The sequence below is a fragment of the Carassius auratus genome, chromosome 32, assembly GCF_003368295.1.
Source record: "Carassius auratus strain Wakin chromosome 32, ASM336829v1, whole genome shotgun sequence".
NCBI classification, from domain to species: Eukaryota; Metazoa; Chordata; class Actinopteri; order Cypriniformes; family Cyprinidae; genus Carassius; species Carassius auratus.
In genome coordinates, this window is record NC_039274.1 from 29,085,361 (window position 1) to 29,109,801 (window position 24,441).

General features: G+C 36.7%; 1 long non-coding RNA gene across 1 annotated transcript in view; it reads right to left on the bottom strand.

The window, feature by feature from the left end:
* Positions 1-425: 425 nt before the first annotated feature.
* LOC113052054 (uncharacterized) overlaps positions 426-24,441 on the bottom strand; it is a 66,068-nt gene continuing 42,052 nt past the window's right edge. The window contains exons 2-3 of the long non-coding RNA XR_003276977.1: positions 1,119-1,326; positions 426-1,042 (exon numbers count right to left, since the gene is read on the bottom strand). This is a non-coding gene — a long non-coding RNA (uncharacterized LOC113052054). The remainder of the gene's footprint in view (positions 1,043-1,118; positions 1,327-24,441) is intronic.

Consider the following 24,441-nt stretch of genomic DNA (forward strand, 5'->3'; position numbering starts at 1 on the left):
AAAAAAAAAAAAAAAACTCTTATATGGAATTTTATGATAAATGTTTGTCAGGTGTACAGACATTCACACAACCAGGAACAATTTTTACTTATTAATATTGCTATCAAATCAGATCTCAAACCTGCAGCAAAGTGTATTTAACTTCTGAATGAGAGAGAATTAGTTTATATCTTACTATATAAAATTATGAACGCAATATTATGACAAAAATATTTTTACTAAGCTCAAAAATACAAATATCCACTCCTGAAATGATGTGTTATTTTGGGAATGAGGAGATCATCGAATTGCACTTGCAAAGAGCAGATATCTGAGTGCATTAACCTTATCTGACCTTATCTGAGTGCATTTAACATCAAATAAAAAAACTGAATTCGCATTTATTGAGCGTAATGCTCACTCCTAAATTGTATTAATGTAATTTTTGGAATGCATCAAATTCAAACTCAAATACTTTAAAGCGTAACCACCATACTTGCTCAAAAAATATATATATATTTTTGCATATTTAATGGAAAAGAACATGACTGACAATATCACTCCAATACACCTTTAGTCACTAGCACATCAGCGCTGGCTCAGTAATTAGCACGTTGAGAAATCAGCACCGTCTTAAAGAGAACAAGTAATGTTGAACTAGTGTGTTCTGCAAAATCCTTAAGGATTCAGGTGATTTTAATAAACACAAAGCAGCCAGACTGTATTGCATGACCGTTTGAGTGAGCGAACAGACATGCCATATTATTTTCTCTCCGAGCCTTAATTGACCCAGTCAACAGCAGCCTGGCCACATCAACATTATATACTCAGACACATCCATTTGTTTAACAACCTGGAGCGTTTGAAGAAGACAGATGAAAGGGGAGTCTTGGACAACTGCATTAAAGCCTCCCGACCACAAAAGAAATACCCTGCTTCATTAAAATGTTAATACGGCAAAAAGACCACAGCCCATGTGCGTACTCTCTGAAGTATACAGCCTCGTATTAGTCTGCACAGATACAGTAGACACCCCCTCTTCCCAATCAAATCGAACTGTCATCTGAGGAGACAGGTCATTTACATTCAAGATAAAATGATCTTACATTTTTTATTTGTCTTGGAAATTAAAGACTTACTTAATCACTGTGGATGGAAGTGGGGGCCCGGGCGATGTAGTCATGTGTTTCTGATTGCATTAGGACTGATGTGGCGTGGCGTGATGGATATTTAATAGTTAAGCTGTCCCTCTGTATCATGTCATGGGCTCCTGATGTGCCCGATGCTACGCAGTACGGCGGCAGTTCCAGGAAAGCTTTAATTATTAGGCTGATCATGGGAGTAGTTCTGGAAGAGAAGGAAAAGAGAAAGCTCATCACAGAGAGCACCCTCACCTGTGAAGGTGAAAGCTACTTGTGACTTAACACTTGATATTGGTGTCAGAAATTTACTTTTAACCTGTTAAAGGCAAAGTTCACCTGAAATGATAACGAACATACCTGGAACACACACAAAAAAAGAATATTCTGATAAAATGTAAAAAGATTTGGACCTCAACATATCTTTTTTCATATATACCTTTCCTCAGAAAAACAGAGATGCTGTAAGTTAAATTAACATTTTTAGTTTTGAATTGTAAATATACATTTGTAAAATGACAGGGATTGTAATAACTGATTCTTAGAGTTTTACAAAGATTTTTGCAAGTGTTTTTTTACATATACATTTGTAGACCACCTCATTCTGCACAAATATGGTTAAACACAAAGGCCGCTTTATGAGTTAATAGTAAGAATAAAGCGATGCTCTCGTGTGGCATCTTTTTTTTCTCTGCCGCCTGAAACAGATGATGGGCCATCTGCTAGAGGACAATGCTAATCACAGGGCGGCGCGCAAGGCTGGTATGGATGAATGGCCAGGCTGGGCTCTCACATGTCGAGTGGCTCGTCCCACAATGCCGAGCGCCGGTCTGCCAAGTCCAGTCCTCTGCTCTGGCCCTGCCTCTTTCCTGTACCCACGCTCCCGCCAGACAGTCACCACACACATGCCATTTCCTGTCAATTCAGGAAGTTTTTGGTTGTGGTCCCACTGATCCCACTGACACAAATGGGTAGAAACATGGATGTTTAGTCATTTCCTACTTCCTTGTAGAAGTTACGGGTCAATGACTATTCTCTAAATGATCACTGATGGGATACATCTGCTTACTTTGAGATGTTTTGTTTTGTTCTGATTTCATGACATTTTTTTCTCTCTTCTGCTATTGAGGAACTGACTGGTAGATGTGTCAATTGAACTCATTATCACAGTAATTATCTTAGAGAAGGCATTCTTGCGGTTTTAGAAAAGAACGATTTTTCACACCACGCTAAGCGGATACAGAAGCCAGACGTCCCTAACACAGGCAGTTAACGTTAAATGGAGTATTACATTCTTCATCTATCGATATTTCATGGGTGGGCCCCTTCACAACTGACACGATCACCCTTCCAACCACCGCAACTACAAATCTAGACTGCAAAAATCAAACAGCCATCCTTTTTCTCAGCATTAACTTTTACATCATCAGGAAATGGGTCCTTAATTCCTTTATCTTCTGAAAATGTGGGAAGCTAATCAGGCCTTACACATTTTTATGAGTGAATAAAAGCCAAAAGCCATGTTCACGATGCTTTCCTGCAACACTGTGTGTTTGATTGAAGAACATGAATTAGGCTTGTACCCAAGGCTGTGATGCTTCCAGTTCTGCTTGTGTTACTACAGTAACAGTGATATCCCCGTTCCTATCTGATTAGGTGTGTCATCTTAAAAAAATGCCACAGCTGTGGCAATTAAAGTGTATTTACAGTGATGAATATACAATGCCACAAGCAGAAATTACAGGGAATGCTGTTGATAAACTGAAAAAATTCTTGCAATTTGGTGATTGTTTAAAGGAATCGTGAGTGTTTGTGGAGGAAGCCAGATTGTAATGCCCCTCGGTCTCCATTTTGGGCTTGAGGCTTTGTCTTAAACTTTCAACTGTAGTTTACTCTGACTTGAAAACCTTGCAGATGTCAAAAACATTAGTCTGTAACAGGCTTAAGGCAAGTCATTTACATTTTTAATTTAAGGTCATCATGAATCAATAAATTAGAACAAATGCATGCATTACAATTTTCATAGGAAATTATTTTAACCATTTAAAGGCCTAGCTAACTGCTGTAAGCCTTTTGCCTTCTGCGTCTGGACAAATTGCAAGTAATTCTTCCTTTAGCATGGTTTTAGCCATTTAAAACTTTCATGCAGGGAGTATGTCTTTTCCGTTCCTTTCTGCCATGGCACTTCATTCTAATGTACTAGGGCTTATCAAAGCGGATTCCATGTAGAAAATAAAAGCCCAGACAACTGCATTACTGTCCGACCTGTCAGATTCTTTAAATATATGCTCAATCCTCTCTGCCAAGTGCTTAAAAGCAGTGCTGGCAGAGAAAGCAAACTGGGAGTGACAAAGCATGTTGTTTGGGGGGCTGAGATTTTATTTAAGGAGAATGGACCTTTAAATGTATTTTATACATTCACAAGGAGTTCATTCTGTTCGCCATGAATCAATAATAAGCAGTGTGCCACAGGCCCGGGATACAATTATCCACCCTGAAGAAGCTCATCTGTCACAGTGATGTCTGAGGAACTGAATATGCTGTCAGGTATAATGGCGTTTATTTTGCTGTTCCCACAGAACCAGGGCCTGCAGCAGCTCTAGGATTCACAATCAGGCCTAAAAGAACATGACTGCATAAGGATCACACATAGATGTATTGCATACAGCTATACTAAAGTAAGACAAATTCCACAACCACAGTATGTTCCAGCATATTCATTGCCAAGTGAGGAAACGATTTCAGAAATAAATGAATTTAAAATGATTCTTGCCAAATGAGTTTCTTTTAGAGACAGAATAAACAAGATTATAAAATTAGCCTTAAAGGGATACTCCACCCCAAAAGGAAAATTTTGTCAATCACTTACCCCCATGTCATTCCGAACCCGTAAAAGCTTCGTTCATTCTTGGAACACAATTTAAGATATTTTGGATGAAAACCGGGAGCCTAGTAAAATTGCCAAGTAAATTACACTGTCAAAGTCCAGAAAAGAATGAAAGACATCGCCAGAATATTCCATCTGTCATCAGTGGTTCAACCGTAACGTTACGAAGCAACAAGAATACTTTTTGTACGCAAAGAAACCAAAACTAACAACTTTATTCATCAATTCGTCTCCTCTGTGTCTAATTTACTTGCCAATCTATGGGACAGTCACAAGCCTCCCAGTTTTCATCCAAATATCTTAAATTTAGTTGAGTTACGAAGACGAACTAAGCTTTTACAGGTTTGGAACAACATTGGTTTAAGTGATTAATGACAAAATTTTCAATTTGGGGTGGCGTATCCCTTTAACTATGTAATAAACAACAAAACTAAACAAACCAACAATTTTTTTTATTATTTATTAAATGCTACTGACTGATACAAAATGCATTTCTTAATGCAAAGTCGCACAGTCAGTCAATATATATACACAAGTCTCACAGTCAGTCAAGCTGTCTAAGCCACTTTTGAGGTAACTTTTGACGCTCTAGCGGTTCATAAACAGAACTGCTTGCGTCTTGCGGAAGAACATCGTAGCCGGAGCTACTTCTCTCTGTTTATGTCTATGAAGAATCACAAAGGTACTGGGTTACTCCGCCGCGGTACCCCCGAAGCAATCTAAAATAGTCAGAATATAAACACTTACTATAGGTGCACCCTAGTGATTCAGGACAAGCTAAAAACACGGTTTGGAAAATGGATTCATGGTGTACTCGCTTATTATATACATTTTTCTACATTTTGAACACAAACAAAGTTACGGACCGCAGCTCTGATTGGTTGTTTTTTACCGGGAGCGATGGAGTTTCTGCAAATGGCAATAGGACCACTGGGAGGAGCCAGAGGAGCTTGATTTTTTTTCACAGATTATCTGTCTCATATTCTACTGTCAGGACATAATGACAGGTTTAACAAATATGTAAAAAATATATTTTTACTAAAGTTACCTACTGCAGCTTTAACTGTGAAAACAAAACCAATGTTGCCGTCTTGGTGGGCACACTTCTCTAACAGCTAGCAATATGCACACACAGCTGTTGTGTTACAATCTTTTTTTTTCTTTTTTTTTGTAAATGCAAGCCATCTGTTTTTGAAACAAGCTTTAAGAAATTCAAAACAGAACATGTAATGCACTGAAGGGCTTGCTACCATCCTTTTGGTCCATGATGAGTTGGCCTTTAGTGAGCAGCTCTGTTATGATGGGTACTGGGGAAGGTCCTAATAGGGCAGTAAATATTTGGTGGAGGGTAATGGGAGTGGATCCAAACTGATTCTCAGACTAGTTTACAGCAGATGTTTGCATGTTGTGCCTTCTGGAACGCTCTTTATTTCACTACCCTTTAATTTGCATGGTATCCTGACTACCTGATAACCAGCACCAACTACAGTATAGAAAAATTCAGGAAAGGGTGCTCTGAGAAACAATTATGATCTTAACCTTCACAACATGCAGCCCATGAGATTATCTCACATGAGAACACCAGACAGAGAAAGATTTTAACAGCATTTAATGAAGATGTTAACACTTACTGAACTATCTGAATGCTAATATTCACACAGTATTCCTGCTCACAACATTTCGGACAGCAAGCAATCAATATTATGAGGACTGAAAGGAATATTTCATTCAGTAATATATCAATACAGTACTGAACAAAATCATACCCACTTTTCAGTAGTCTGTAGTTAGCATCAGTGCACACCAGGGTTATTTACAGATAACTAAATCTAAAACTGTACATTCATTCTAAAACCATAAACATTTTGGATCTGAAATCAAATAATCAAAATTTCTCCATCTATCTCCAGCCATCCATCCTACTAAAAGTGACAAAAACAGAAGGAAAATGTCTAAAACTATAATAGTTTTTATAAACTCAATGATATGAATAACACGGGAGCACATGATATAGACTCTAGAAAAGATTTCAAAGCACTTTTTGCCTTTTAGTCAATATAGTGTAAAACAATTAGAAACATTTTTCACACAAAATGACAACTAATCCAAACACTGTGTTGATTGACAGACTGTCTTAACACCAAAGCGAAATTGAATCACTGGAAATGAACACTATAATTGCTCTAATTAACATGTGCAGTGACATTTGAATCCTTGCGTTTCCTTGGGCTCTCATACATGTGCAGTTGTGTGGGCTTATTTGTATTGTAAACAGACTGTTCCAAAAGAGACCAGACATAATTAAAATCCCTGATGGCAGGATGTTAAAAAACATACGTGTTGCAAATTGTGGCCCATCTGCTGCAGTGCATGGCTTTATGAGCACGGAGCATTGCTCAGCGGTGGGTCAGAGATGGTGCAAACTGATTGATGACAGTGAAAGAGCAGAGAATGTATGTGTGTGTAAAGATGGGATTTAAAAGATGACAGCATTGGGTTGTCAAAATTCATTTAACGGGTAACCATTCGAAAATCAAAGCCAGTAGTTAGGTCATATTATTAGCATAATACATATTCAGCCTATTTCCCTAATGTGAATATTTCCTTAAGATGACAGCAATATCGTAATGACATAGAAAAACAGTAATAATATTTAAAAAACAATTAGATCCATTAATACAAATAAACTTTATAATGCTATAGAATATGCATAACAGATCACTAGTTAATTTGCATTCAGTTAATTTACTATTGACTTGAAAATTAGAAATGTATCTAGAAAATACATTAGATAAAAGAACAAACTTATTGAATGAATATACTGAATGACAAACAGACCCTTACTGTAACCTTTCAACCGAGAGCTCCGAGACATTACCCCGCTGAAATAAAAGTGCTCAAACCATTTGTGCTGCGGCCATCACTTCATCTGATGCCCTGTGTGTCGGTGTCAGTGAAATGCTATTCATGTCATCTTTTCAAAATAATTTACCAAGTGCAATTAGCAGTCAGAAGTTGTCATCCACAGTCTTCTTGAAACCTTTCGGCGGAGGAGTTAACGTATTAAAGACACTTACAGCCTGCATTAAAAAATAAATGTGTGGATCTCTGCTGATTACCCGGCACCAGAAGAAAGAAATGACATTTCCCTGAAAAAATTAGAAACAAACCTGTTTGACAGCCCCTGTTAGCTTAGAACAAATGGGAGACACACAAAATTGTTTGACACACTTTCATAAAAAGCAAGTGAAGGCAACCTATCCTTTGGTGTCGGGTAATGGCTCCTCGTTTTTAGATTCAATGGAAAAAGCTATTCATACTGTTGTGATTGAAAAGAAAATTGAATCCTTTTGATGTTATAAATGTGTCTATGACTGCATTTGCACACAAAATTTCAATGGAAATTACAGAGAAAGGGGGTTGATTCTCTAAGGGAGGGGGTGACATATTGAATTCTATTCCGTCAGGAACATCAATATACTGTACGCCTGGCAGAATGACTCCAAAACCATATGATTTTTCATGCTGGCATCAGAGTAAATAGGGTGAAAGGCTAAAATTGCAAAACTATATATATATATATATATATATATATATATATATATATATATATATATATATATACCAGTGGTGGACAGTAACGGAGTAGCTTTACTTCGTTACTGTACTTAAGTACATTTTTCAAGTATCTGTACTTTACTGGAGTAGTTTTATTTTGAGCAACTTTTACTTTTACTTCACTACATTCCAAAGCATAAAATCGTACTTTTTACTTCACTACATTTCATAAAACATATCGTTACTCCCTATAATATCACGTGCTCCGACACGCAGAAGCGGTGTCTGATTCATCATGAACGAACTGAATCTTTTCAAAATAAACTTTTAAATCGGATCGCGAATCACACCAAACGATTCGTTTACGAATTAGAATGATTCGATTGCAGCTGTTCTGGAGTCGACCACTCACTGATTCAAATGAACCGTTTAGTGCGAGTCACCAGAAGTAAGAACCGGGAGATCTTGTGAGCGTGCGTGCGTCTGACGTTGCTAAAAGTAAGTTATTAATGTCGAAATTTTGGATTAATTATTGTAACTGAAAATCATATTTAGGTCAAAACTGTCAGTTGTTTGGAAACTAAATCCGTTGTAAAGAGTGATCTATTTAAGCCCACTGAAATGCTCGAGTGCAGACGATGCAGACACATCAATTCTAGGTAAAAAACAACAACAAAAAACCCATAAAATAACACAGATTAAATACAATAACTCGTGCACGTTCAAATTCACCGCTGCCGTAATGTTAACAGTTTTATTAAAATGTCCTTACGTCTGTTTTTATATTGTTTATCGACAGTAACGTTATACATATGTATATTGTTTGGATTAACTAGACGAGTAGACAGACATGAATGTTCATCGTACTGAAAATAAGTAAATATTGTTAGCTGATGCTAACTGTCTAGCTAACAAGCTTGTTGGTGCTAAGTTGATGTAATTTTTATAAATAATGTCCAAATATTTTTATTCAGCCACCTATATATATATATATATATATATATATATATATATATATATATATATATATATATATATAGGTGTTTTTGGGTGTTTTTAAGCCACAGACAAGATTTGAGAAGGAAAAAATAATTATCTTTATTTACATTTTTTTTTTTTTTTTTTCGTAAAATGTTCTTCCTAACTTCAGGCCTTATTATCATGTCATATATACAGTACAGACCAAAAGTTTGGACACACCTTCTCATTTAAAGAGTTTTCTTTATTTTCATGACTATGAAAATAGTAGATTCATGCTGAAGGCATCAAAACTATGAATTAACACATGTGGAATTATATATGGAATTATATACATAACAAAAAAGTGTGAAACAACTGAAAATATGTCATATTGCAGGTTCTTCAAAGTAGCCACCTTTTGTTTTGATTACTGCTTTGCACACTCTTGGCCTTCTCTTGATGAGCTTCAAGAGATAGTCACCTGAAATGGTCTTCCAACAGTCTTGAAGGAGTTCCCCGAGAGATGCTTAGCACTTGTTGGTTCTTTTGCCTTCAGTCTGCGGTCCAACTCACCCCTAAACCATCTCGATTGGGTTCAGGTCCGGTGACTGTGGAGGCCAGGTCATCACTCTCCTTCTTGGTCAAATAGCCCTTGATGCCTTGAGTGAGACTCTACAATTTTCATAGTCATGAAAATAAAGAAAACTCTTTGAATGAGAAGGTGTGTCCAAACTTTTGGTCTTTACTGTAATTTTGATATTCTGTAAAACAACAAACTTTAAAATACTTTGTTCTTACTGGTGAAAATCAGATATCTCTTTTCTCTCAGGTACATCACAGTGTAAGCTTCACAGTGAGCATTACTCTCATCAGCGTAGTCCATATCAACAACAAAAATATATCTTGACTCCATATAGTGGTTATTTTGAAAAAATCCAAGGTATTTTGAGCAGTAGGATTATAAAAAGAATATGTGCTAATATAAAATTAAATTAAGTAGCCTATATAAAATTGCAAACATCTATCTTGCAGTACTTTTTTACTTAAGTACATAAAAACTCGAGTACTTTTGTACTTTCACTTGAGTAAAATTGAAAAAGGAGTACTTTTACTTTTACTGGAGTAATATTTTACCATATGTATCTGTACTTTTACTCAAGTACTTGATTTGTGTACTTCGTCCACCACTGATATATACACACATATATATATATATATATATATATATATATATATATATATATATATATATATATATATATATATACACACACACACACACACACACATATATATATATATATATATATATATATACATATATATATATATATATATATATATATATATATATATATATATATATATATATACATACATATATATATATATATACATATATATATATATATATATATATATATATATATATATATATATATACACATATATATATATGTATATATATATATATATACACACACAAATATCTATGTTAATGCATATATATTTCCCAAACAACCTTCTCTATTTGCCACATAGTTATAGGAAACTTTTCATTGCCAACTGCTGAAATCTCCCAAGGTCCCCCCGAAGTTCAAAACACTGGCAGTCTGTGCAGTACACTTGCAATATTAAAGGGCCTTTTGATAGGGCCTCCAGCAATATATAATAGAGCTGTTGTGCATTTAAATGTAGTTAAATAATCAGCAAATAGAGTTCAGGAGATGGGTTCAGCCCAGGTTTGTGAGAGGAATGTGTTCCTGAGAGCCCTATTCAATTGAAGAATTTCTGAAGCCACCACTTCAAGCAAAACACTGCCACAACTCCCTGCTCTAACAAGAATATAGCCATTGAAGGTCTACTTCAACACAGCAGTTGTCTTAAGCTCTGTGACTGTCCCTGGCTTTAGGTAACATCGGTGTGTGGCAAAAGTTCTCAGAAAAAAACTCTGTAATCGGGCCTCGTATGCAGAATTTACAAAAACATCTGTGAGCTTAAGTCACTGCGGTTGCGTTATAAAAAGTGAGACTTAACAGTGAAGGGTTAAAGATGCGTGCAAATACAATTAACAACAGATTTCAAAGACTTCAAAACAAACTTATAAAGACATGACCAGTGACCTGCCATCCAATATGCAAGAAGCCTCGTGGCTACATACTGTCACTCCTCATTGAGCATGAAGCGCTCTCTGATAACTAAACTAGGGATTTTTTCAATTGCCTTGATGAAGACATTGAGAGGCTATTCAGCGATACACACATTTGATGTTCAGGGCCTACGGTACAACATTTCTGAAGTCTGAGAAAAAGCTTGTAATAGCATCCTTTTGATGCATCTGTAATAATTATAGATATATTCAAATTGAGCAGCATCTTCTGCACACTGGCGCAAGTCATTGTGGGTAACACACAAATCATTTAACTCAGTAGTGATGTTAATATATCGGCACTTTTGAAGCAACGCACAAAGGTATAATGATTGCTTCAATTCAAAGGCAGTCATATTACAAACCCAAATGTAAATCAAGGTTCAAAAAACATGTTTGCATTCATTTCCAGCATTCTGTAGAACCGATTTGCAGAGAATGTTTAGCAAATTACAAAAAGGGGGTGGTGGGTTGGGAGAAAAAGCAGATGGCAACCCATTTTTACACTCATTACTGAAGTAGATGAACAAAGTTTCCACCCCAAAGAACATTCAACCAAAACATCAGAATGATTAAAAACAAATCACTCTGTGTGTTGGGATCTTGGGATACCCATACATAGGCACTAATGAATAATTTCAGCGCTACTCAAAAATCCACACAATCTGATCATTTGCTGTGGCATTTCATGCAATCTCCTCCTCACTCCTGGAAAAAGAGGGAAAGAAAAAACTGTAGACAGAATCTCTCTTTATTTAGAATATTCACACTCTTGTGAAGAGCCTATATGTGCGGTGCAGCTATTTTCTCATTTTGAGGGTGAGAGAAAAAAAAAACACTCTTGCTGTTAGCATGGGGGATATGACCCAGGAACGAGAGCTCATTTATTAGCATGCGATTAGCAGGATAGTGAGTGAGTGAGAGTTTTGGCCTGTCATGACACCACTGCTGGGATCAGAGGACTGCGGCTGACAGAATAGTCCAGTTTCTTTCTTTTCTCCCCTCCAAATTTTCTTCACAACATTTTCAAATAGCCAAGGCAATCATAAACCTCATTTTCAACCTAGGTGGTGTCTTACTAATACTGTCATGGAGGTATCAGTGAAAATGAATCTATATAATGCATGTTTGGGCTGGTGCTGCTGGTCTAGCATGGGGGGAGAGCTAAGTTAATGAATCAATAGTGCAGAGGGAACATTCATGTCCTGGCAGAGGTCAGCATTTACTGGAGGCCCAAAGCACATTTTTACTCGTCCGGCTTTTGTTGATGGCCTACAGCTTCGGTCTATGGTCTGAAAACAGATTTCAAAATCTATTACAATTAGGCCTACAGTACCACGTGAAAGTCAATTCACAGTGCTGAAACTAGAAAAGATAAATTGATAAATAAATTGGCATTTATGATCTAGAGCAATTTTTACATTTCAAAATCTCCTAAAATAAAATAAAATAAATGTAAATACGAAGATTGTTAAACTACTGTATAGCAAGCTCTTTCTGGTTGAAAACACAAATTCACTGAGGATCTTACTGATAATTACATTTTTTTTATTTACTAAACATATGGATCACATTTCAGCTTTTGCACTATTCTATAAGAACAGCTGCTTTCCCCCCCATATGTTTACAATTTTAAAATAACCATTTTCTATTTTACATTTTCAAATTAAATTGTGTGGAAACCAACAAGAACAACATTCATTTGCTTATATGCTTCTTTTGGAATACACTGAGGTCTGTTGACCATTAATATCCAAACAGTAAGAGCCCCTGCATCAATATATCAGTATGAAGCCCTGGGAAGGAGGTCAGGGGCACAACCCTCAGTATATTCATCCTCTCACTTTCTCATGTACAAGCTCATACAAAGAACCAGCTAAACAAGCTCTGTCAAACTTGGTAATTACACATTCATCACCTCCGAGATGTGTCGGGGTGACTGGATCCCTTCAGCAAAGAAGCAAGCTTGTCACTCTGGTACTAACAGTTCCATTAGAACACAGTGATTATGCTAAATGAATCGACGCTAGGGCTCGACACCTTAGTCGTGAAACTGAGGAAATACTTTGAATGCGGCTCCTGATGTGCAGAGACGATGGGGGGTGGGTTCAGGGGGGGTGCAAGGATGGATGCACATAGAAACTGATTATCAAATCTTTAATCCAATTCATTTTCCACGGCGTAACAGAATACATCATATTCATGAAACGGCAGTCCCATACGGTCTGGAGACTGTGTGAACTGCTCTGATTGAGTTAAATTGAGATACAATATAATAATTATGAACTGACTCGAGAGACAAGGCAGGGCTCATCTCCGGCGGTGTGGATCTATGGAGAAACCGTTTGTTTGTATTAACCACAGTCAGCCGGGCATGATGGAAAAAGGGATATTCACTTCACACTCAACCCATGGTCTTGTACAAAAACAATGTTTTGATTTCATGATTAAAGCGCTCAAGTGCCACAAAAATGCCGTCTGAACGGATAACATGAGATGACACCAGATCCAGCCACATGTAACAAATGAAAAAGGAGGAAACATTTGCGTTGCCGCGTTCCCTAACGGCCTTGTTCAAATAAACTGATGGCAGAATAATTTAATCACATGCCAGCTGAAAATTTGCTAAATTGATTTTGGTTAAATTGTCACGGAATACAAAATGAGCCAAATGGACCAACAGGAGCATTTTCTACTTTGTATTGGTTTCCCTCTAAAGGGGTAGAGCTATTTATTTATGTCAAAAACTCAGAAATAAGTAGGTGAATGAGATCTTTACAACAAAAACTTTAACTAAAAAACAAATACAAAGCTGCAGCAAGCTGCAACCCTGCCGCTGTCCTTCTACTAACTAAATCAAGATCCCTCTTCGATCTCGCAGCCATCCTCCGTTTGATCATCAGAGAGAATCCCACAGGACTCAGGACTCACAATTTGGTGACAAAGATGTAATGATATAAGAAAATTATCTTCAACAAGTCCCGTAAGGGCACCGGCGGCGCCAGGGGGGGTCTTGGGGGGTCTCAAGACCCTGCCAAAAAATGCATTGACCCCCCATTTGACCCCCCAGCCTCTTCCTGATTAAAAAATATATATATTCGGGATAAAGATCCAAAAATGTTTCTCTTCAAACTACGCAGAACAATAATAAATAATAATTATTTCGACATTTATTCATACACTAAACCGAGAACCGTTTCTGTCGGACGCGTCCGATTCGAGAACCGATGAGCTGATGATAACTGCGCATGCGTGATTCAGCGCGAAGCCGACTGACACAGAGCGCATCTGAACCGAACTCATTCTTTTGGTGATTGATTCTGAACTGATTCTGTGCTAATGTTATAAGCGCGGGTAAACCAAAGGCTTGAATGAAGGGCAATCATCCCCAATGACGGCATTACATCGAGCGCAAAAGAACAGGTGAACCATTTTTTTTTTCAGCTGGTTTATTTGATCGAATTGTCCGAAAGAACCGGTTCAGTTGAGCACCTGCTCCTTTGCCCCTTAAGTGCCCTTTTGTCAAAGCAAAATTTCCTCAATTTTTTTTTGTAATAACATAAACTTTTGTGAATGCCTGCCCACGCCCAATCATAATATTAGTACAATTTATTAATAATAATTTAGCCGTAAATAAAATGACCAACATGATGACCGTTCACCTGACTACGACCTCATCCAACCGGGAAGATTCCTCATGCTGCACGCGCATTTTTTAATTGCTAGAGGATATTTTCAACATCGTGGCAGCTGGTAAGTGGTGTTTCATTCTCAGCGAAGTGATTTTGGTGTTTATTTACTTATTATTATTTTACAAGAACGATGTGATGTGAGAACATGCAGATACGTTGTTTATATTACTGTGTGTAGCCTCTTTTACTGTCTATGTGTGTAGCCTGTAGTGTAGAAGTAACACTAGCGTGCTGTTTGAGGGAGAAAAGTTTCACAGGCATCGAGGGGTCTGGTCTTTTTTGTTATTTGAATAAACTTTTATTATATTACAGTAGGCTACTTATTTTTAACACGTAAAAATAATTATCACAACACTGGTAAGGCTTATTCAGATTTTCTCATTCTCTGAATTATCATAAAAATAAAAACAATTCAGAAATGAATTAAAATATAATGATGTGATGAAAATATTTTTTCTACAATAGCAACAGTGTTTACAACAGCAAGACCACTTTAGCCTGTAAACTCAATAATATCTATCTGGAAATAAATGTAAAAATATCAATGTCAATAAAAATGCATAATATACCTGACATGAAAGTGAAGTGTGAAGGATATGAATTACAAATGTAGCCTGTCATTTGTTTACATTGCAAAGGTGTTTTTGTTGTTTAGTAGCAGAAATATGCAGTTATTAGCCATGTCCACTGTATTTTTGTTGGTTTTCATGAGACCCCCCCTTGAAAAGACCAGGACCCCCCCATTGCCCCCCCAATCAAAATTGTCTGGAGCCGCCACTGCGTAAGGGTCAGGGTAATTATATACTAGATAGAAAAACAAGCCTGACCCTTAGCAATGCATACAATTCCTCATTGATTTTCTATAGACAAAGAGAATTTAATCAATTTAGCTACTGTAACCAGACCAGGTGGTCAATCATTGTCCTATTTTCAAAGCCCTTGATGAGAGATGTGGTACATCAGGAGGAAAAAACAGGCAATTGTTCTATTTAATTACAGCATGTCAAAGACAAGAACATATTTGCATTTTAAACAAGCACTTAAACTGATTGGAGGACAATTGTTATAAATTTCATTAAATATGTGGAGGGCAGCACATGCTGCCTCTATTTGCAGAATAGACTGCTAGGGAAATCTGGCTAAAATAACCCAAGCTTTCAGCATTCCAGAAATAATATATAAGAAAAAAAAATAACAAAAAAACTTTCTATTTCTGATTCCTGATTCATGTTTTCTTCCAAAACTCAGTATAGTTAGCCGATGAATAATTTTTTCTTTTCTTACTTTTCTTATCAATGTTTAATTTCTTTTCCTTGCTTTTTCAAGGTCTTTTTTCCTTGGGTTCAAATACTAGATGTATATGGATCTTGAGAAGAAAGAGGGAGGAAGAAGACTGAAACTAAATATATGTATTAAAAAAATCCAACTTTGTGCCCTAACAATTTATGACCATTTTCTCACAATTTCCTGCCTTCAATTTAAAGTGTGCTCCGCTGCTTCCTGCATATCTAACAGCCTCTAAAGTGTCTTTATTTACAATTCCTCTTATTTACAGATCGCTGGTGGAACAGCTGCTCCTACACTTGCCCCAGAATCCATGAAGTGATGTTTTGCAATATACCATTTAATTTTTAATGCTGATATTCATTTCTCCTTCAAAACACTAGAACTTCCATGGAGAGGCAGCTTTTGATGACAAATACACAACATCCAATAGACTGAAAAATGGTGGAATTAATTGAGATAAACAGTATAATATCAAGCAAACAAACCAGAGGGTAAACACAAGGGAACTTTACACAGTAAATATACATTTTGTGAATATGAAATGAGAAAGAGAGAGAGAGAGAGAGAGAGAGAGAGAGAGAGAGAGAGAGAGAATGATTTCCGCTTGGTGTGGCGACTCTTTTTAGACTATATCAAAGAGCACTGAGAGGAATTAGTCACAAAATAAAAAAAACATTAGTCATAATGATAGAATAAAAGCTAGAGTGTACAATTAATAACAAAGGTAGAACTTTGAAATGCTTGATTTTGACTAAAAAATATTTAAATTGTTCATAAATATAAATTAATACTGTTCCCTAGTGAAAGATAAGATTGGAAAATACTACATAGTTGATGAGTGCACAAGAACATGCATGTACAAACAACAATGAAAGTGATTTATAGGAACAGAAATACATTTCTAAAAAAAAAACAGACATAGTAACTCTAAAAGTGCTATAGAAAGTGATACAGAGACAGAATCTAAGAACCTGTGTAACAAAAGCAGAAGGCTTTCTAAAATGAGCATTCACTCACAATTACACTAGAGATTACACTGTTCTTCTGTGCCCACTCCTCCCGAAAAAAAAAAAAATACTAAAAATAAAATAACCAAAGCAAGTTGTGATGCACCTGCATCGGGTCGTTAGTATGAGATGGGCTGGATCCATGCCAAGCATTCCTACTCCAACCATCTCTAGGGACCGTACATATTGATTTGAAATACAGCATAATAGGCCATCAGCTTTATTATTACTGAAGAGAGCACATTGTTCTCTGACATTTTTCACCCTTCCAGTCCCAGAGAATTGCAAAGAAAAAAAAGAATGACTCATGATGCCTGCATTTGCATAACTTCCAAACAATATGGTTTATTGGGGATTGTTGAATGAAGTTGCAAGTATATTTGTAAGTCTGTGTGAAGTTGTGAATTGCAAACATTTTTGCTCCTGGTTCTATGATCATAGTTTGTGTTGATAAAGAAAAGAAAGGAGAGGGGAAAAAGGAGCAAAATAATGTAAGGGAGCGAAAAAGAAAAAAAAAACAAATGAAAAAGAGAGGAATTAAAGAACAAGCTAACAGAACAAACAAAAGAAAGAGAGCAAGAGTGAAAGAGAGGAAGAGCCAGAAACTGAAAGAGTGTAGGAAAGAAATGTATAAAGAAATGAGAAAGAGAGAAAATAGCAAAAGAGGGAGAGAGGGGAAAAAGAGAGGAAAAACAGTAAAAGACAAAAAGAAAGAACAGTAAAAGAAAAGAGAGAAATAGAAGAGTGAAAAAAAGCAAAACAACAAAAGTGACAAAAGCAAACAAATAGCAGAAAGTTAATGAGTGAAAGAATGAAAAAAAAGAAAGAAAAGTAAATAATGAAATGAAGAATAAAAAATGTAAGATATAAAGAAAAACATAAGGGAAAATATAAAGGAAAGGGAAGAAAAAAGTAAAAGGACAAGGAAAAGTAAAGGGAAACGTTGAAGGAAGAGGAAAAAGAAAAGGGAAAGGAAAGAGGGGTGAGGAAAGACACAAGGAAAAAGAAGCTGAGAGCTCTGCTCTGTCTGATGATAAAAGTATTCATACATTGTAAGTCCTGGCTTGCACATCACAGGAAGTTCAGAAGTAGACTGTCTAGAAATGGGAAGTGGGAGGAGCTTCAAAGGAAAGAACAGCACAGGAATCAAAAACTGTCTGAATTTAAGATGTGTGTGTAAGGTAGGAGTTACATGTTTGAAGAGGAAACAATGCAACGGAGAGCAATGCATTTTATATAGTTGTTTCAATATTATTATACTTAAACATATATGATTATACTTCAGTATAAATATTGTATTTTAAATACGCACATTTATAGACAAGAGATAACTCAGAGCCTCTAAATGTAACTGCATTGTAAACATGTTTCAAGAAGTTTCATGTATAATAAATTGTATTGCTTATGAACCAAAAACAAACCTTCTGCTATCTGATGCAGTGACAGTACTAGTTAGTATTCTATCCCCATATGTAAGATTATATGGTTATTTAAATGGGCATGAAACTTTACTCATCTGTCATTTAGCTGATGCTTTTATCCGAATCGATTTCAGTAAAGAAACCTTTGATCTTTTGGGTCCCAGTCCAGACCTCTAACCAAGCTACACCCTTTTCACTAATGACGTCAATCACAGTGAACAGTCAGAGAACAGGGGCTCCTGGCATTGCTGCACATCCTTTTTTTAAGGTACATGAGGTACATGTTTTTTAATCACTTATCATAATTTCAGACAGTGGCTTCATATTGCTCTTATTTTTATTATCTTTACTTCTAGTATGCTACAGTAGGTTAACTGGGGTTAGTCTGGGTGGGTAAGTCAAAAGTCTGCCACTGCATCAATGTACTGCAGACTCTGCATGAGAAAGCTGGGCGGCAGTGTTTCCCAGTGAGAGAGTAATGAGACAGAGTGAGAACATGTTTTAGTGTGGCGTGGGTCCGGTGGTCAGGTCCTCCGCTCCATGTTCAACTGAATCACGCCTCTCCGACTGCTCTGCTAAGGAATGCCTGGGACTGTTTGTGTTGGACCGTCGTGCATGTGGTTTTAACCCATTTCCTAGTACCAGACACAAGAGTTAACTCATAAACCGAACAAAATGGCACTTCTTCGCAATGGCTCGACAAAAACTGTTGCCTGGAGCGCTCGTAAAATACTATTCAAACACATCACTGGAGGAAACCAAAAACAAGCAGAGCTTTATTATTTAAAAAAAGAAAATACTAACAAACGGCCAAAAAGATTACTGTGCATGTGTCTGGTTTTCTTTATGTTAGACTTCTTTATAACAACTGGAGTAAATAATCTGCACGTCTAAAAGCTGCTCTGGATCTATCGGAACAGGCTATGTGGAAGGTGAGCGAGAAAGAGGGCCATGTCCCAAGGCAAATTTGCAGTTCTGAGGAGACGACAGCTTTATTCATGTCAGCAAACAGTGCAGCAATCTCCCAGAGAAATGGGCTTTGTGTCTACGGGGGTCCCAGCAGAGCGGTCTCACAGATCTCTCCAAGCTAAAGCACACAGAACAAGCATGGCCAATTCCCAGCCTCCCCAGCCCCCTCTCCACCAGCACAGCCCAACCCTTGCCCACAGATAATGTTTTCTTTGGCTGGCCACAAAGTCCATGACAACTCCAGCAATGGACTTATCCTTAAGACATGGAGAGGGAAAAAAAGTTGCCAGACAGGTAAAAGTGTCAGGTGGAAAAAAAAAGATATACTGTGGAGATGTGTGACATATACAAAGAAAGCGCTGTTTAAATAAGTATTAAAAATAAATAATGTGAACAGCCGCCATTATGCTGCCAACTCACTTAAGTGCTGTATTACACTAGGTTTCAAGGTGGTGATATTTATCCATATGTGAAATGTGCCAGAAGGATCAGTGCAAGTGAAAATGTATGTTTAGGGTTTAATTTCTCATTCACCAATTACCTCATCAATCTCAGTACTTCTTCCTTAATTACGTGAGACAATAAACTTAAATCTAGCCCAGTATGCCTGTGTGGAAAAAGAGGATGATGAACAGCTTGTGTGTTGTCAGTAGCTACATTTACATGCACCCAAATAATACCATAATAATCAAATTATCGATTGAAAATTCTTCAGGGTTAACACCTCAATCAATCAATCAATCAGACCAGCTCAATCTGAATAAAATTTTGATCTGATTGAAAAGGGTGGTTCAAAAATTCCAATTCCTTAATTCAAATTAAGTGTTCCTGTAGCTCAATTGGTAGAGCATTGTGCTATCAAGTGTAAGTTTGGGGGTTCGATTCCCCGGGAACACATAACAAGTAAAAATTAATAGCCTGAATGCACTGTAAGTTGCTTTGGATAAAAGCGTCTGCTAAATGCATTAATTTAATTTAAATTTAATTTAAAGGGGGGGTGAAATGCTCATTTTCACTCAATATCCTTTTAATCTTGAGTACATATAGAGTAGTACTGCATCCTTCATAAATCCAAAAAGTCTTTAGTTTTATTATATTCATAAGAGAAAGATAGTCTGTACCGATTTTTCCTGGAAAAACACGAGCGCCTGGAGGCGTGACATGTGGGCAGAGCTAAAGAATCATGAGCGCGAATAGGCTTTTGCGTTGAGAGCATGTGGAAGCTGTGACATTACCGTGAGGGAAAACCCATCATCCAAAACAAACCATGGCTTACAGTCAGATTCAGCCGTTTATTTATGATCCAGAATCAGATCCAGAGGCTGAAACTGAACGAGAGCAGCAGCAGCAACGACTCGCTCCGAGCGGGGCTCGAACCCGGGTCTCTGGCATGGGAGGGGACGCACTAACAAGGATATTTGAAGCAGTTTTACTCGCCGCCTGCGGTTCCAACACACGATCGTGACCCTTTTTCCTTGGGATTGCATCATCCTTAAGAAATAAACGATACGCAAATCCGTCGTCAAACTGGGCCTTGTGAACAAGCATCTTCGAAATGCAGGGAACAAACAAAAACACTTGCACAACTCCGTTGATGCTCTGTAAAAATAAGCTCCATCCACTGGTCCCTTAAAGCTGTTTTTTTTTGGTAATCTTTGCAGGGTTGTCTGGCAACCAAAAACACACTTCTTTTGTGACTTTTCGCGACGCTCTCGCTCTGATCAGTGAAATGTCTGTGCTGCTCAGCCTCCCTATACGGGAGCGCGCGCTCTTCCGGCAGAAGTGCCTTAGGACCCATATAAGGAAATTCCGCTCCATCTAACGTCACACAGAGCCATACTGGAAAAAAACTTTCCGAAACTTGTGACAAACCGGAAGGAGTATTTTGGGAACAAAAATACTCCTTCAAACGTACAACTTAATTTTTCAAACTTTGTCCATGTTTAGCATGGGAATCCAACTCTTTAACTGTGTAAAAAACTCAGTATGCATGAAATAGCATTTCACCCCCCCTTTAAATTAAAAAATACCTTGCGTACATATACATCTCGTCACTGCACATGTTTACTAGTACAGCCCTTTTATTATAATCTCTGTTTAAATATTTGTTACTTATTGCAAATATGCATGTGTTTAAATTACATCTTATGAAATGATCATTGAGGAGGCTAAATATTTGCTAAAACAGTTCTTTTTCCAACATAACATTGTCACCTTTCCTCTTAATGTCATTGGGGGAAAAAAAGACTGTATTTCTACGGTTCTAAACATGAGACCTGGCAACTGCACAAAGGCTGATTTTTGTTCGGATTACATAAATGAACATGTAAACAAAAAATGTAAATCGGATTGCAAAATTTAGAAGTAGTCTAAACCGTACTTTCAGACCCTGAAATCAGATTGGATTCATCTGGTTTATCATGAATCAGACCTAATGTGAATTACATAACCCCCCCCCCCCACACACACACACACACACAAGAATAAGTTGTAATAGAACACCTCAATGGAACTTAAAAAAAATTATATTCCATCAATAATCTTTATTGATGCTTATGCTGAATTTTGTGGTAGATCATTTAATTAGTGTGGGAGGCAGTAAGATCAATGTGCATTTGTCAGAAGTGCATACTGGTTATATGACATTTTAGTAGCCCTAACAATGCATAAATTGTCTGGTATTTAAGGCTGAAAGGATAAACTTTTCCATCTTTGACACAAAGGAAGTAAACATGCTAAGAAGCTGCACAGGCTAGAGCAAAAGAGGTTTGATTTGACAGATGAATACTAGAGCTCTGTCCAGATGGAGGAGGAGGGAGACGAGGAGGGAGAGAAAGTGAGAGAGTCTCATCAGTTGCTTTCAGGCTAGGATGTTTCATTATTACTCGTCTTTTGTCTGACTCTCTGTAGATCCTCCCTACTCTTGAGGCACACTGCTGATGCTGGGTTAGGTGTGCCAAGTGGTTTTCAATTCAAAATTACAGTCCTTTTTCTCTTTCACATCACTGGAAAAAACATATAATGCATAAAGCCAAGCTTAACAGAGCAAGATGTGCAGAGCAGACTGACAAAAGTCTTCCCTGTCTACTATGGCACACACAAAAAAAGAGAGGCATAACACATAACCATATCACCTGACTATAATGTATGCAAAATGATAATGACATTGTACCATTAGATAACTAAATGAACAATCACTCATGGGTCATCGTCTTTAACTTGCAATGGCAATAAAACAGCATATGGGGGAAAAAAGGCAGTACCACCCAATATATATATATATATATAGTTTACATCAAAATGAAAAGTCTGTCTTCATTTAGTCCCATGTTGGTTCAAATCTGAATGACTCTCTTTCCTTCCTGGAACACAAAATGAAATCACTTTCTGTATCACTTATGCTCTATATTTCAAGACTTTTGAAGTTGCAAGATAAAAAGGCTTGAAAATCATGATTGAAAATCTCATCTGTGCATATTTTCAAGTTTGGTGCTTTAAGGGCTATAAAAAAGGAATGTACTTAACTTTTTTTTTTTCAGATTATAAATTTGTTTATGTGTTACTCCTTCCCTGTTTGGTTTGTTTGACTGGATCTCGTTTTGTTACAAATGCAAATAAAAAAAAAGTCAAGAAAAAAAAAAGTTTGGTGCTTTGATATCAAACCTGATGGGATACATTTTAACATGCTAAATACATAATACATACACACACAAATGTGAACTATGTTTGAGGGTTCCGTGTTGATAACATCTTTTAGGACATAAAGACATGGAACATAATGAAATATACAACTCAAATTAATTATTGTCATGGTACTTTTGGCACTGTTATAGTGTTTTTGACATTCACTTTCATTATATGGAGGAGAGCAACATTGTGCAAAATATCTGACGAAGAAAAGAAAGTAATACAGATTTGGAACGACACAAGAAGGTATAAATGATAATAGAATATTCATAATGGGGTGACTTTTCCCTTAATAAACTAAGTTTGCCAGTTAAGTGTACTTTAAGATATTCTTGAAAACTACTGTAGATCTATGCACCGAATGCATTGCAATACATGCAGCTTTAAATTGTCTAATTTCGGAGTCTATTTTTCCAATTGAGCCTGATTGGCCAAGCGTTTCATGTTCGGTTGACAAATTGGTTCTAAACATAATCACCCATTGGATCCGAGTCATGGACCTGTGATTTATGCCACCCATAAAGCATACACGCCAGTGCCAGATAAGAAATGTATTACTTGAGGTCAATAAGCAGGGGGGGAGCATTTCAAAAGTGCTGACCCATATGTTTGCCAGGGCAAGACTCAAGCTCTTTGCTATAATATATGGCTGCCTGTCAAAATCATTGTGACAATCAAAAGACTTTATGTTTGGAGACAGGAAGGAAAACTGAAACAAAGTGTTTTAACAGCATAACAAAAAACAACACTTCTATGGTAAATTTACTGCAGTATATATTTGAGCATTCCTTCTCTGTCCAAAAAAAGCTTGGAAAACCACCTTTTTCTCTAATGTATAAAAGGCACATAATTTCACAACTTCCCTCTTTATCAGAGGGCTTCTTTGCCATAAAGATAAGTACTTTGTTGTATCTTAAATGGGATTTTCCATAAAAGCCACGGTAAACATATGTTTCCAAGGAAAGACTTCCTCCCCATAATTTTTCTAAGCTTTGACTTTATGCGAGCCAATTAACTGTAAAGTGAAGAGGCAGTCACATCCATGTTAATTGTTTTTCCCAAAATGCTTGGAATGGGAGCTGTTTTTGCACTGTTGCCAGTGCTTGGCTTCCTCTGAAGGGAAAATGTCAAAATAACACCGATATACAATATTTTAAGAAGGTTTGCATGACCCACATCAGTCCACATTATAATTTAGCATGAAAAAGTGGTCATTAAAAGTAGTTTAATAGAAATAGACTAGTAATATCATTTTCATTTTGTAAATTCAGAAGAACTGCTTTCATTTTAAACAGAAATTTTCTGGAAAAAAAAGTCTTGACTTTTAAATTGATCACTTGATCAATTAAATTTTCATCCTCGCTAAAGAAAAAAAGGTATTAATGTACTTCAAAAAAACTATTTAATATAATATTTTAATTAAAAATAAAAGTATTTAATTTTAACGGCACAAAACAACTTTTCTACTGCTTCCCACGTACTCATCAAGAGAAGAACTTACACATTTTCAGGAGGTTATAAAGAATAACAACTAAAGTTGGGCAAGTATATTTTTGCTGGCTAATATCAGTGTTCATCAAGACACCCAAAAGAAATCATGTCTGTATATACAATGCGTACAGGCAAAAGCCAGAGAATGTTAAAATTCTAGTCGCTTAAGATCATGTGAGACAGCCAAAAATATCAATAATATGAATCTTTCATAA